The 16,274-nt window shown below is 50.2% G+C and overlaps 1 pseudogene; it reads right to left on the reverse strand.

Moving 5' to 3' along the window:
- Positions 1–459: 459 nt before the first annotated feature.
- Positions 460–1,455, reverse strand: LOC127689742 (ferritin light chain 1-like; annotated as a pseudogene).
- Positions 1,456–16,274: the final 14,819 nt, after the last annotated feature.

Below are 16,274 nucleotides of genomic sequence, written 5' to 3' on the forward strand. Positions count from 1 at the left end.
ACACAACCTGGAATCACTTGAGAAGAGAGAGAGTCTCAGGGATGAACTGTCTTGATCAGGTTAGCCTGTGGGCATTCCTATGGGGGGTTGTCTTAACTATCTGAATTAATGTGCCAACCTGAAAGTGGGCGGCACTATTCCCTGGGTTGGAACCTTGTACTGTATAGGGTGGAGAAAGCTAGCTGATCACTAAGCATAAATACGCTTGTGTTCTCTTTGCCCTGCCCCCTCAGAAAGGGTCTTATTGTGTACCATTGGCTGGCCTGGGAGTCACTATGTAGACCAGGCTGGCTTTGAACTCACAAGGGTTCACCGGTGTTTACCTCCCAAGGGCTAAAGGTATGCTCCACCGTTCTTTTTTTTTTTTTTTTTCTGTCTCAAAAAAGCTTTATTTTCACTTGGTCCAAGACTTGAGAGAGGCTCTAGAGCAGTTACAAAGCTGTGGCTTGAGGGGTTCATTCAGGTAGAGGTCCTGCAGGGAGGGAGCCCCTTGGAAGGCACAGAGGCCTCCTTGTTGTGCTTGAGAGTGAATCACTAAAAGAGATACTTGCCTAGAGATGCACCGGTGGTGGCCCTGCCAGCCTACGGAGGTTGGTCAGGTGGTCGCCCATCTACTTGATGAGCTTCACCTCCTTTTCCAGGAAGTGGTTTTCCCGGAAGTCACAGAGATGAGGGTCTGTGTGATCAGAACCCAGGGCATGCAGACCCAAGAGGGCATGGTTCAGGCTCCTCTCCAGGGCCAAGGCAGCTTCCGTGGCCTCCTGGGTTTTACCCCATTCATCTCGAGATGGCTTCTGCACATCCTGGAAGAGTGCACCACCCCTGAGATCATTCTGCAACTTGAGGAGATGCTCTGCGCCCTTGTGCTTCTCCTCGGCCAATTCTCAGAAGTGGCCTAGCCCTCCAGAGCCACATCACCAAAAAGGAAGCCAGGAGAGAGGTAGGTGTAGGAGGCCCGCAGGTGCAAGTGGACCAGGCAAGTGGACATGGCAGCCTCCACTTCGGTGGAATAATTCTGACGAATCTGAGAGGTCGTGACTGATCCAGAGTATCGGACTAACTGAGAAGACGGTGCTGGCTGGCCCTAAGAGACGAAGGTGGCAAGGAGATGGCCCCGGAGGCTGCAGCTGGAGAGGCTTGTAAAGTGATCTCCATGACATAAGAGGCAAAAGTTTTTGGCCCAGAGATTAGCACCACCTGGGACTGTAAGACTGAGGAAGTAGAGGGAATGGAGAGGAACAGAAGCAAAACAATGGGACATGAGGGAGGTTTCTGCTGGGCTAGGAACTGGCTTCTTGTTTTGATGTGATTAGGCTCTCCCTGGAACTGTTCTCCTCTGTGGAGACATGGGCTATATGCTGAAGCTGCAGTGGGGGAGATGGGCAGAAGATGCGGGTGGATAAGCATCTTCTTATCTACCAGGTAGGATAAGGACCGGGTCTCCAGAGAGGCCATTGCGATATGAGAACTGCAGGAGCCTGGCGGACAGATCCAACTGTGTCTTGGCTGCGGGGAGTCGGGTGTGAAGGGAAAGCAAGGTTGGGGGTACTTCTGGACCTTCCTCACGCAACAGAACCCAGACTGTTCTGACCACACACAGCAGAGCACAGAGCTGTCCTTGGAGAGGAACACATGGGTTCTCCAACCTCCTTTCGTAATGCCCCGAGCTTGAAGTGCCTCAAGCCTGTGCCTCGTCCTTGCTGTGTTCCTGGGCTCCAGGCTCGCCCATCTGATCTCCTCCCGGGTGTCTTCAAGTGTGTTTCACAAGATCCCAAAGTGAATTCGTCAACCTTAAAACCAACCCTGAGGTCATCCTTTCTTCCTCTTTCCCCTTGACACACCCTGAGTTTAAGTCCCATCAGTTCAAGTTCCCAAGTTCTGAGCCCCTCCCCCAGTTCTGAGCCCCTTTCCCGACCCCTCCCACTCTTACTGAGCCATCATCTGCCCCACAGACCCACTGGACCTCTTTTTCAGAAAACAAATCAAACTGTGTAATTTTCTATCTCAACTTCTTTAATTGCTCCTTTTGTGCTTCCAACAAATTGAATTCCCTGGGTGCTCCTGCCTCTGCCTGGCTCCCCATTCCCCTTTCTGATCACACCTAGGCACTACCCTACCCCACCAAGCACAGCCTATTGTAGTTCTATAAGCAAGCCACTCTCAGTGCCTCAGGCCTGAGCTTACTTATGGCCTCTCCTGGTTCCTCCTACCCTCCATGTTGGTTGCCCTTGAAGGTCACACTTGTGGAGTAGATTCTCCTGGGATGATTCCTTAATTCTCTTCACACTCTATCCAAGGGAGGCTGCTGGACAGATGACACTCCCAAGTCACACTCAAGGACAATGCTCAGTATTTCCCATTTCCCATGTCTGTGAATGGCTCCCCGACATGTCTGGTGCCCAGCGTCAGAACCCTTCTCACTTCCCCAGGGTTCCTTGGTCACACCACTCAGTCAGCCATCAATTCTGATTAATTCCAACTCCTAAGAATGCCCCAAGTTGGTCCTCTTCTGATTTCCCCTAATACTGGAAATTTCCTTGTAAGAGCTTTCCTGAATGTCACCAGCTAGCTATTTGTAAAGTTTTGAGCTATCTGCCTTCCTTTCTAGAACAGGAAGGCAGGATTGTCTGGAGAACCACATGTCTTCAGTGATGAGCTTCATCCAACAGGTACCAGCTCTACACTGATCTAATGAACTATGCCCCTTGTTCAAGGAGTACACCTTTCAGCCCTCCATAATATTAGACTTCCCCATCTCTCCACCCTATACCCAGTTACAGGACCCTCATTCCTCAGATTCCTGGCCAAATGTCAACTCTTACATGAGTCCCCAGGCCTGAAATCACACACATTGTGTGATTCACCCAAGGAGTGTGGGTCCACGCTTTCCTGATTGTCTGCTAGTGTCTACGGCTGCCTCTCAGTGCTATGCTTTGTATGTGAGTTGGGCACTAAGTCAGGCATCATACCAGCTCTGCTCCTCTTGTCCCCTCAGTGTCCAGAGCTCTGTAGGAGCTTCTGGGAATGAATGCAGGAGGCTAGGACAGACAAACTGTGACATTTTCCCAGAAGTTCTCCACTTTTCTAGAGGGCATTTCTATTATCACGTGGTTCCTGTGTGGGAACTGGTTCTAAAGTGTCATAGTAACATGGAGACAGGAGACTGTAACACAGTCTAGGCAGGCATATGTATGTGGGTCCTGGTTCTGCCTTTCTGCTGGCAGTATTAGGATGCAGCCAATATCCCGGCTCTGCGAAGGGTCGGGGGGTGGGGGGGTGGGAGTGGGGGTTGCTGGGAAAAGCCTGGGACTGGGAGTCTGCAGTCTGCCCCCTCTCCTCTGGGACATCAGATATCTCTGATTGCCAGACTGAGGAGGATGAAGAGCCAGGGATGGATAGGTTCCGTGGAGCTCAGGGAATGCTGGGAGTGTTAGAGCTCTAAAAGAGGAAGAAAGAAGTTTCGACTGCCTTCACATGGCAGTTAGCCAGGGTCCTGGGGTCCCATGATGACTACAGTGACACTCTGATGTGAACCTCTGCAGGCAATGAGAGCCTGACCAGGCAGGCAGGAGGGTCCAAGATCCGATGATGAGTATCTCAGGAGAGAGAGCCCTTCCCCAAGTGCTACAGCTAAATAAAGACAACCACTCTCAGGAGGTCCTTGGTGAAATACGGGTGTGGTTTATTCCATGTGGACAGGGACTATATAAACCTTGGGGAGTGGGATGGGATTTCGGGGTGATAAATGCTTCCTATTGGCTGAGGTTAAGATGTTGGTGATGCTCTATTTGCATAGGGAAGGACTCCGGGTGCTGCATTTTATGACTGACTGACTGAGGTCCTCTCAGTTGGGTGTCTGGCTACAAGTTTTAGAGCAGACACAGAGAGGGAAGGAGCAGCCCCACTCCTGCCGTCCACAAATCTCTGATATTCCCGGGGCTTGAGCATGCCCCACCTCACCAGCTCTTAAGCCTGTCTGGTGGCACGGTCCATGTGTCCTATGTATGTAGTTTAGAGGTGGCTCAAAGATCTGAGAATTTCCTCCTCCTGACACAGTACTCACTCACCTTCTTATTCTGTGGGTTATTATTATGTGACAGCACATGTTCTACACACATGTTAAGAGTGCATGTCTTAGAATCTAAACTCACAGAAGGAAGGAACTGGACTTGTGAAACCTCTGGGGGGAACTGGGTAGTGAAGTGAGCAAGGACTCCATATCTAGGCACTCCGAGTCCTCTGGTGTGGAAGATGGGGAGAAAATGTATGCTGCCCTTTCTGGAAGGACCCTGTCCCTCTGTGTTGTCTGTTTTGAGGACAAGTGCTGATGTAGCTCTCGATGTTTCCTCTTTCCCAGAGTCCTGGTGTTGGAGGAGACCTTGAAAACGGTGACTCAGTTTCTCTTTTGGAGTTGGAATTCTTCCAGTGGCATTCTTTTCTGGTTTCACAGTCAGCATGGAAGAAACCTTGGATACAAGAGTTCTTACTTAGTTTGGGCTTCTTCTACCAAAGAACAGCTCTGAGCTAATTCTCTCCTGTCTTGAGTCCATTGTATGTATGTATCTCATAGTTACTGTTTCCTGGGCTCTGTCCACAGAATACCAGCCTGATGGTTCTCCCAGGGGTGAAATAACTTTCTTGAATCTTCTGGGCTCTTCCTGTGACCAGGCCTGGCACCTCAATCTAACCCTCCTTTGGAAGACTGAGTAGGGATCATCAGTGGGACTGGCAAGGGCTGGAAGGTCCCCATGTGAATCTTTTGCCTTAATTGTCCTTCCTCCCACAGCAGAGCCTTCCTCCTGTGTGCCTTCTGGGTGTCCCCCTCCCCCACAACTGTCACTCATCTTTGACTTACCTAAATGCATGTCACCCAGAGGACAGGAACATTTGATTGCTGGGGGGGAAAGCCTTTTCTATTTTTTGTAAGCTTTTCAAAAAGTGAGTCATGATTGGCCTAAAAATAGCCTGTGGAAATCAGAAGAAACAAACACATACAAAAATGATACTAAAAATCCAGAACGCCTAATTATAGGAGAAAAGGAAATGCTTCCACAGAATTGGGATTCCAGTGACGTTTTCCTATTTTCTTTGAATCAAACATTGTGCAAGGGAGTGAAATAAAGTCTCACTCCTAATAAATTTCCCAACCCAGGGACTCAAAGTCCCTCCGCCATGCTATTTACAGCCTCCCTGGGCATCCCTGAGTCTTCGACACTTGGACTCACTCCCCTCTCCGCTTTTCCCTGGACAACCTCCGTACACCACCATAAAGCTCAGGGCACGATGATCGATCAGATAGCCTGTCACCGTTTCTCAGTCCAGACACTGAGCAAGCACCTTGGGCGAAGGAAGCTCCGTAGAGGGCAGTGAAAAAAGATTATTGAATACATGGTTCATGGGCCCTGTAGGAAAAAAACAAAAGGTGATCCCTAAGAATTATCCCGGGTTCACCAAGTACAAGTTCAATTGAAACAAATTCCCACTTCCAGCTGATGGATTTCTTTGCTTCTAGACAGACAGTGCATCAGGAATATGGCAAATCCAGGTTTCGGCAGGTGTTTCGTAAAGACTATGGCATTATCCTCTAGGACAAGATAGAGACGTGTGGGGTAGACAGTAATGGGTTAACAAAGTGCCATGTGAGCCAGCCATGTGGGGAGCTGCCAAGGGGGTGTGTGTGGGGGCGCAGTCTCCGGCTAAATCAATCAAAGTGCAGGACAGGGGAGGTGGTAGCTTTCTCTGAGCTTGGCAGTGGCTGGTCCACATCTGGAGCCTTGTATTTCATTCCAGGAGCAACGGCTGAGTGAGGATGTTGACAAATGGTGCGGCAGTTGGGAGAGGGAAACGGGATGGCCCAAGGTCGCTATACTGTGCCATGCGGGGAGTGGTTGAGATTGCCAGGGAACCTAAACCTGGGAGACAGAAGAGCTAAGTGAATCCTGACAGCTGTTTTCAAATATTTAAAGGTCTCCTGTGGAAGACCGGATGGGAATACTGGCTACAGTGTTAGAAACGCAATGCCTGACAGCTCAGTACTGCGTGAGCCTATGTGAGCTATAGTAACCAGTATACAGAAGGGCAAATTTGGAGCCCTGTGGGGCCAGCTGCCTTCTTCTGTTTGTAAGACATTTCTCCCCTAGAAGAACTGACTGCAAGGATCTTCTCTTTTCTGGTCATTATACATGAGCCCCGCCCTGTCCTGAGCCTGGGGGAGGATAAAGGGTTATGATGAAACAGGACTCTAGCCTTGAGGTACTCTTATCTGAGTCAGGGAGTTGGACCTGATGCAGGGCTTTTACTGTCTAAGAGGAACAGCATGGGATGACAAGACTGGAGCCTGCTCACTGATTCCTACCAAGGAGCTGTGTGACACAGGGTGAATGATGTCTGGTCTCTGTGCTCCACAGGCCCCTGTGTTACCAGGGGTCGGATTAGTTAGTTTTGGATAAAGTCTCTTGTAAATCAGGCTGGGCTCAAACTTGCTGTGCGATGAGGATGACCTTGATCATCCTGTCCCTGTTTCCTGAGAGCTGGGGTTCCAGGTGTGAGTCACTGAAGCTGTCTCAGGTGGTGCCAGCGATGAAACCCAGGGCCCCATGAATGCTAGAAAAGTACTCTTACCAGATGAGCCCAGCTCAATAGGAATTTCTACAGCACCACCCTTGACCTTTACAGCGCCCTGGGCAGGGTGGCCGACTGGCTCTGATCTAGCGATCACTGACAGGCCCTAAGTGAGGGAAGCAATACTGAGTGAGGCCCTTCACAGACAGTTCAATTTACTATGGCCAGGAGAGGGGGAGAGACTGGCTAGTTGGCGAGTGAGTAGGTATCACACTTGGTTAAAGCTGACGGGCATATAGAGTTTATTTCTTGGTGTTCTGGAGGCTGGGAAGTCAAAGATCAAGGTGTTGCCAGATTCTGTATTTGATGGGGTTTATGGTTCGGAGACGATGGTTTCTTGCTGTGTCCTCAGAGGCTGACACAATGCAACATTTCCCTGGGGACCCTTTTGTGAAGGCACTAATCCTGTTTGTAAGGGCTCCATCTTCACGATTTAAGAACCTGTCAATGGCTCTGTGTCCCAATACCGTCACCTGAGGGTGGGTGCCAATGTAGGAATAGGGGAATGCAAGCATCCTTTCCAGATCTGAGAGCTGCATCTCGGAGCTGGAGGAGAAAGAATGGTGGCAGCCAGACCCAAGCATAGGGATCAAAGCCTGCTGAAGTGTCTCACTGGAAAGCCCAAACTACTGAGTCTTGACAGGAAGGTTGAAGAGGGGTAGGAAATGTTAAAGATGATGTAATGCATAAAGCTTACCACCAGAGGAGAGGGTGGCTTACCTACAGTCTTTGAGCTTGGAAACCAACAGCACAGGGAGACTCAGCGTGGGTGTGGCCAACCTGGGCTACACAGAGAATTCTAGATCAGCCAGAGTTACGGAGTGAGACCTTGTCAAGACAGACAGACAGACAGACAACAGAAAACTAACAACAAGATGAAAATGGCTTACTGTCACACTGCAGAGGGCTCTTCTTTTTGAGAGCAGGACAATGAATGGTTATACTCTGTGGCTTTGATCAAGCTGATCAAGCTACTGGGGTCCTGGGGGAAGACCATTCCTGTCCACAGACTCCCTGGAGGAAGAAGCAGTTCCTCACTGAGCCTAGGGGGTGGGGCCTGAGGTGACCTGATGCCTGCCCAGGCGAGCTCTACAGTTGATGCCCTTTCCCCATGGCTATGGTTACAGCTCACACCCCACTGCCTCCTTTCCTCCCTTCCCCTCTTCCTTCTCCAGTCTTCCCTCATTTTGTTCCCCCCCCTTCTCTCTCTACCCCACTCCCACCTTTCCTTCTCTTCCTCCCCTTCCTCCTCCAGGCAGTGACATCAGCAAAATAATGAGGTTGCCCAACTGGCAGTGCGCATGCCATCAGTGTGCAGAATGAAGACGGATGACTGTAGCTAAGAGACAATTTGAAAAGGGATAAATACAGGCAACAAGTTATTCACTACGGCAATTTGTAAAGAGCGTTAAGAACCTGCAGATGGGTTGTTTCACATCATCTCCTTTTCCATTTGCAGCCTGACAGGCCCGGGTAAACGACAGTGATGGATGGCTTTGAGCAAGGCCCCTTAATCTACCGCTCTGCCATTGATTAGTTTGGCTCGCACTGCACCTCGGGGTGGTAGACGTGACCTGTCTCCCAGAATCCATAGCCTAAGCTGGGCTTTTGGACCTGGGGAAGAGTGCTTGGGGATGGGCTAGAGATGGGGATGGGGAGGCACCAGGGTCTCCTAGGGCTTGACACTGGGGACACAGTGACTAACAGCCCAGCAGGAGGATTCTACAGGCAGGAGATTCAGCTTATAGATGGAGATATGGGGGTTAGAGGGAAGGAGCAGGGACTGAGAATCCAGAGTTAGCTCCCAGTCCCAGCTTCCATGAGTGGCCCCACCCCTCCATCGTGACTGACAGGCACAGTGGTTGTGGTCAAGAACTCGCTCCAAATGCATCAGAAAAGGGTGCTTCCCCAGGGGTCTGAGAAGGAAAATCCCACCTTTCCTAGGTAGCAGTGGATAGCCAGGGAGGCCTGACCTCAGGCTGAGTTAGGAGGTCCAGAGAGGTCAGAGCAGAGAGAAAGGCCCGGGGAGGGCACGGAGGTGTGGAGGGCACAGGCTGGCAGAGGGACTAGAAGGTGACGGGACATCGAGGAGCGTGCATATTTGGGAGAAGATGCTTGATTCCTCTCAGAGCCTGAGAGATGAGAGAGTGGAGACACCGGAGGAGAGGGGCTACCATCCCATGCTGGAGAAAGCCTTTGAGTGCAATGTGAGAACTACGGCCTCGTCTCCACTCCTCGGGTGGTGTGGGGAGCTCGATGGCTGTGCTCTGGGCAGTGGCTGTCACCTTGCTGGCTTTGGCGTCTGGGGTTTTCAAAAGGGAAATGAGAGAAATCCGCAGCAGCCTGTGCTGGAAATGAGCTTGCTCTTCACTGAAATGGTGGCACTGATCCATCCTTGTGAAAAATCCCGAGCAGGGTGTGGGGCGGGGGTGGGGGTGGGGGGATTAGAATTCTTGTGCCCATTTTTAAGGTCAAACAAATAGAGGCTTGGAGCGATCAAGTAACTTGGCTAAGGTTGCACAGCTTGTAAGTAGCGAAGCCACAAGGCTGTGAGACTCCTGTCCTTAGAGAAAAGCAGGACTAATGAAGTGCAGATTAAACAAATTTCCAACCAACCCTTGCCTACGTTTTAATCTTTAGAACAAAATGTGCTCTTATAAAAGCCAGGCAATCACTGCCTGCTGGCCCATGAGTCTGAGAGCCTCTGAAATGCCCAGTCATGCCGGAAAGAGGATGAGAATACAGATCAGGACTGGTTTCCTTAGAAACAGGCTCAACACTGACTGGGACGACCATCCTGGGGTCTGGCATCCTTACTGAGGGCTCCCTGACTGAAGACTTGCTGTTCTTCATCATCTAGTTCAGAGCCCACCACCTCCTGGAAGTCCTCTCAGATTGCCACAGTGAACTCTGGACTGTTCCAGCTACAGCTGTACCATAAATGAAGAACCTGCTCACATCTCCCTGATGTCCCTGCATCTGCTCAGTAAATGCCATGACCTTGTGCCTATGCTAGAGAGAGCAGCACCCGAGGTCTTCATGCCGCTCTGAAGCAATGACCCTGCCAGTCAAATCAAGATGGCAGAGTTGAGAGCGCTTTGAGTAGCTAAGCTATCACCTGCCCTTAGACCCTCACTTTGCCCTTCAAGGGTCCATGGGTCTGAAACTGTAGATTTCAAGGATGGTGGTTGTGAATAAAGATGCCTTCCTTCCCTGGTCATGGGTCCACAGCCTGGACTGTCTATCGGAAACACGGAATGTGTAAACTGCAGAAATCCATACTGAATCAGAACGGGGGAAGTGGCTTTGGCTTTGGGACTTTTTTCTTCTTTTGAAATCCTACATCTGATTTTGATGTTCAGCCAGAGCTGGAAAATAATGACCTCCAAGGAGACTCACAGCAGATCTCCCTAATTGAGTTCTATGTGTTAGGGCGCTGTGCCGTGTGACTGCTGACTACACCTTGGAGGCTGTCTCTGTTTGGGGTCCTAAGAAAAAAGACTCCAAGACAGAGATCTGTGGACAGCATTCAGAGAACACCTGTAAGGGAGACAGGAAAGCAAGTTTGGGCAAGGGGGATCTCTAACAGCACCCCTCCCCACCCTGAGGTGGCTGGCAGAGGTGGAACAGTGAAGGGTCCGCCCTCCCTTCCCCTTGGCTGCCCTGGAAGATGGTACCTACGTTGATGGGGGACACCTGCCATAAAGAAGGGCGGCTTTTTGCTCCAAAGGGCATTTATGCAGAAAGACCTAGCTGGGTACCAGAGGCTCTAAGTGTCCAGGCAGCTGGAGGCGTGGTCTGATTTCTGGAGGGTCCTAGGATGCCCACCACAGCAACTGCAGTAAAGGAAGACAGGAGATCCAAGCCCCAATTTACAGAAGCAACTGTCTAGAGAGATTAGATGGGCCATCGCAGCAATATCAAGATTCACCAGACTGGTGACCCATCTCTAAAATCCCAGCACTTGGGAGGCAGAGGCCGGAAGACCACAAGTTTGAGAACAGCGTGGGCTACATAACAAGACCTGTCTCCCAAATGGAAGTTTTGTTCCAGTATTAAATTTGTTTTAATAGAGCAGGAAGTATGTATCCTTTTGTCTTAATCCACATGTCGGAAACATAGTTTATTTTTATTCTTCAGAGTAACATCTGGCCAGCTGTTAGGTCACACGTCTAAGAGCATCTGAAGGGGCTCCTGCAGAGGATGGTGACCCTATTTCCATCTGATGATGGGACCTGGATGACCTCATTTGTTCTAGGACACCTCCACACACCCTGGCATGAGGCCAGTTGCACTGACCAACAGGCTCGTCATCAAAGTGTCTTTGTTTTCTAAGGATGAGGACATGCTGTCATCCTGGTCTTTCCCTGTGGACTGGCCAGAGATGGCTGGGTCTCATTCCGAGATGGGGGTTTGGGTGGCACTGTGTATTCACCTTTAAGAGTTTCAAAAATGGCACAGAAGGAGAATCAGGTGTGAGCAGTGGTGGGTGCCCTTAGCCTCTGTGCTGGGATCCTACTATATACACAGAGCTGGTGGAGGCAAAGCTGGGGGGAGGGCGGGGGGAGGGGGTACAATACTCCTCCGGCAGAACCATCTTGGAGGAAGCCATTGCAGAAAGAATTGGATCTAAGGATGCCATGGACAGGGTGAGGAGCTCTTTGGTCAGGGAGCACTGTTGGGATAGCCATGGGCAGGGGAGCACTGTTGGGATAGCCATGGCCTGTCTGTGCACATATGTATGCCCAACCACCCTCATCTTCACTGTTTACCGCTCTTTCACCAGAGTCCTCACTCAGACAGAGGAGTGTGAAGGTGGGATCAGGTCATCTCCATCACCCAACATTCCCATCATGCATCTCAGCCCAGCATGAGTACCATCAGTGAGTTTCCTCCTTTATCCAGATAATTCCTGTCTATCCAGCTTGGCAACTCTTGTTCACTCTTCAGGAAACATCCGAGACTCCTCCTCAAGGTACACTGGAGGTCCCAAAGCCATCAAAACCAGGAACACAGTGGTCTCCTGAGGATTACAAAGTTAGCTTCAGGGTTAAGATTCCAACATAGAGATGTTTAAAATGGGCTCCAGACTATGGGATAGAATGAGGGGTCCAGCCTATCTGAAAACCAGGCCTAAGGAAGATGCTATGAGCTGGTCTGGCAATTGTCCTTGAACGAAGCCATGAGAGAGGTGGAGAGTAGGGGTGGGGGAGGGAAGGTGCCAGATGGAGGTCCTCAGGTCAAGAACAGTAAGTAAAAGGGTCAGCCAGGAGTGAGTGGGGATCGGAGGACAGATTGAGTAAGGCCAAGAGTGCAGTGAATTCTCTGGCTGCTTGGAGCATACTCCATACCTTTGACATCTGTTGCCTGCCTAGTGTAGTGGCCCTGCCTCCTGGAAGTATTTGGTCATCCCCTGAGAATGTAGACACAGAGTAGGGTCTGTGCTGGTAGACTCAGAATGACCCAGAAACTGAGTGTAAGGACTTCACTTTGGGAGTGAATTGGTCAGGTGGAAACCAGGTATTGCAGATTTACATCACTATGAGCCGTGACACTGTTTGCAAATGATTCCTTAGGTCCTTCCTAGATAGGACCAGATAACCATGACCTCCTCCTGGAATGGAGGAGAGAACAATGGGCCCCTCAGACTCTGACTCCCCTTCTCTATCAGACAAGTGGAACTTTTATAGCAGCAGATGTCTCAAAGAAGGTGGAGGGGAACCAGAGCCTGGCACGGCCAGGCCTCACATCTTTTTCAGCTTTCTACCTTGGGAGTTCTAGTCAGCCTCTTCCTTCTCATGCAGAGGGGCTTGTGGGTTCTGTTTTGGTTCGGATGTGCTATGTTCTCTGGTTGTCTTACATGTTGAAGACTCAGTCCCCAGGTGGTGAATCCAATCACTGAGAAATGGTGAGACGGTAAGAGCTCTGACGTCATCCTTAGACTAACCAACCCATCAATGGAGTCATCATCTGATGACATCAGGAATCATTGGAGGCTCAGGAAGTGGTGGCCTATCTAGAAAAAGTGGTTTATTAGTGTTGCTATATGTTTCCAACCCAATTAGCTGGTAAAAGAAATCTCAACTCAATCAGTAACAATACAAGCTATAAACCTAGATTGGGCTGATCTCCCAGTATACTACTCTATTCCCATCTATATTATCCTATATAACTTGTAGTTTCTCCAGGTTACGCACTTCTCTCTCTGCAGCCTTTCCAGGCAAAATCCCCTGTAGCTCCTCCCCCTTCCCAGTGATCCTTTTCTCCTCCCCCAAACTCTCAGCTCCTCCCCCTTCCTCCTGCCCAATCATTGGCTCAAGCCTTTATTTGAAAAGTTAAGGTGAGGAGAGAAGGTTCACAAGGCAACTCCTCATCTGCAGCTCCTCCAAGGAGTGGAATTAGCATCAAAATACAAGCCCAGGGCGATCCACAACATATTAGGGGCACACATTTGAAGATTTATCTGGTCCTAGCCGCTTCCTGTTATTCCTCTGCTTCTGGGTGCCATGAGGTGTGTAGTCTCTGTCATATGCTCTTTCCATCAGGAAGTTCTCCCTCACTTCAGGCCAAAGTAATGGATCAGCTGAACTCTAATAATTTCTCTCAGGTTTGTCACAGGGACTTCTCAGGATCTAAGACGCCTTTCTCCAGGGTGTAAGCCCTGAGCCTGCTCAAGCAAGGGACTTTGTACCTGTATCTTCTCCTCAGCCTTCTCTGGAGGACAGGCCACAGGGAAGACAGGACAGTCAGACCTTTTGACTTAGCAACCTTCAAAGAGGCCAGTAGTTCTCAACCTTCCTAATGTTGTACCCCCTTTAATAGAGTTCCTCATGTAGTGACCCCCAACCATAAAATTATTTGTGTTGCTCTTTCACAACTGTTATTTTGCTGCTGTTATGAATCATAATGGAGATATCTGATATGCAGGACATCTGTTAGGTGACCCTAGTGAAAAGGTTATTTGATCTACCAAAGGGGTCGAGACCCACAGGTTGAGATCCACTGCTCTAGCGGGATTGCCCACTGCACCTTGTAAATGAAACAATTTGCTGGAGTATGAGCTCCAGTCCCAGGCTCTTGAGTACAAGTGTGCCCAGGGCTCTTCTCCACCCTATGTGGGTTTTCCAGGACACATGAATGAGGTTTCCAGAACACTCGGCAACACAAGGTTCTGTGTAGAAGGATGGCTGCTTTCCTTTCCACCAGTGCCAACCCTTCCTGCGACCATTCTTCTTCCTTTTAATCCTGACCTTTCGCTGAGGTTGGATATTTCTAGTGAACACTAAGGTCATCCAGACCCTTGAGGCCTCAAAACAATCACTTTTCTCTACTACATGTATGCTGTATGTGCATGTGTGTGGCCACATGCATGCCCCAACAAACCAGACATCTGGAGCATGCCATAGTTTGTGTGTGGATGCCAAAGGACGACTTCCTACTGTTGGTTCTCTCCTTCCGCTGTGTGGGTCCCAGGGATCGAATCCAGGTCGTCAGTCAGATGCATGCAACCACCTAGTCATCTCTGTTTCTCTCACTGGAGGAAGTCTAGAGCACCTCGGACACTTAGCCCTAGGGAGGAGTGGAGAACCTTATCACAGAGGACGCACCCCTGCAGTGGGAAGGCAGGGGAGTGGAAGGGATTGCAGGACATGCCACTCTGACTAGTTCTGGCAGTTTTGAAGGTCATTTTTCCCCCTTTCCACCAAAGAATTTAATTAGGCTTCCGAGAAGCAGTTAGATTTAGGAGCGGAACATTTTTAGCTCCCCTGCAGGGAGGGCTCATGAATATTAAAGGCCAAGTATAGAGGCAAGAGACAGGAGCAGGCCAGCTCATACCCTGCTTGATTCCCTGGGAACTAGGCACGTGGGCACAGGCTGAGGGCATCTGGGGTCCCTGGGTTAGGGGATCCATTGCAGCCCCAACAGTCCCATGTCACTGAAAGTCACTGTTCTTAATCAGTTGGTGATCATCCGGCTTCACAGTGTTGCTAGTGCAGAGGGGCCTGTTGGCCTGAGGGTACAGGCAACAGCAGAGGGGCCAGCATGGAGCAGGCCACTGAAGACCCACTTCTGAATCTCCTCTCTTATCCTTGCCACCCAGAGAGTGCCAAATGCCAGGGCAGGCAAAAAGGGGTTCCTACACCACCCTCCCCTTGTTTTTCGAGATAGGGTTTCTCTGTGTAGCCCTGGTTGTCCTGAAACTCACTCTGTGGACCAGGTTGGCCTTGAACTCACAGAGATCTGCCTGTCCTTGCTTTCTTTCTAAGTGCTAGGATTACAGGTGTGTGCCACCACCGCCCACCTGGCTAGCCTCTCTTCTAAATGGGATCTAGGCTTAACCACATCAGAGAGCAAGAACAGATAGACCAAGATGGCTTGATAACAAAAAGACACAAAGATGAACCTTAATCTGCCTTAGGAGAGGCAGACGGGCGTTCCAGAGTCCATTGTTAGGGAGGTGCTCAGGCTGGAACATGCCGTGGATGGGCTGGATTCTTGGGTCTGAGGAATGTTAGCAGGTGGGGAATGTCAGACAAGAACTCTACAGAAGTGGTAGTTAGATTCACACATATGTCTAAGCACCTGCAAAGAGATGGGATACTGCATTTTTCAGATCATACAGGTTTCAGGAAGCCAGGGTGCTGTAGAATGGGACTGCTGTATCCTGTGGACTGGGGAAAGGGGACCCCTTCAAAAGGGGCTGACATCCAGGCGCCTGTTCCCTGGTGCCCAGTGCCCACGGACAGTGTTGGCAAATAGAGCAGGGAAGGTCTGGGTGGCAGTGCTGGAGCTGGAGCTATCTTCCCCGAAGGCTGATCTTTCTGTTCTTGTTCATTTGCCTATGGAAGCCTCCTTATTCCCTGAGCCTGAGCCCAAGGCAGCCATGGCCAGCCAGCCACAGGGCTCACAGCTCGGAAATGTGAAAGAGCTGCCACTTTTGTGAGTGCTTGAGTCCTTTCTGCTCCTCCACAGTGACCAGCGAGAAAGTATCTGTCCTGCCACCAAGGCACAGATTCCAACCATTGAGTGATGTGTACAAGAAGTCTCCAAACAGGTTGTAGAGCTTGCTGCTGTTCTGCTGCTGTGAAAGGGAACCCGCGTGTGTTGTCTAACCAGTTCCAGGTTGCTTTTGGGAAACATGGACTGCACTAAGGTTCTGGGTTGGATCACTTATGAATGCCAGAGAATCTTTGGTATCCCACCCCACTGAACCCCATCCTGTCCTACCCCAATCTATTCCACCTCACCCCACCCCACCTACCCTGCCCACCCGACCCTTTCCCATTCCATTCTTGGCTTATCTCAGACTTGCTTTGTGACCACGTGCAGGCCTCTCACCCTCTCTGAGCCAACTTTCTCTTGAAGACAGGATGTTACCAGCTTCAAAGCACCTGGAGTTTTTTCCACCTCATTTTAGATTTGTTTTTTGTTGTTTGTTTGTTTGCTTTTCTCAGCAGGGGCAAATTGCAAAGCAGCTTTACATTGAATGCAAAGGCCCAAGCAGCAGTCAGGGCAACAGCAGCTCTGTCCAAGCCCACATTTAGGTCTCACCTCTATCCTCTGTGTGGTTTGTTTCCTCCCTCCTTGGAACCTGTTCTGAGGGAGTAGGGGACATGCAGGTGTCCCTATGTTGAGTGGGGATCTGGGTGGGC

This window comes from Apodemus sylvaticus, chromosome 7 (assembly GCF_947179515.1).
Source record: "Apodemus sylvaticus chromosome 7, mApoSyl1.1, whole genome shotgun sequence".
Lineage (NCBI taxonomy): Eukaryota > Metazoa > Chordata > Mammalia > Rodentia > Muridae > Apodemus > Apodemus sylvaticus.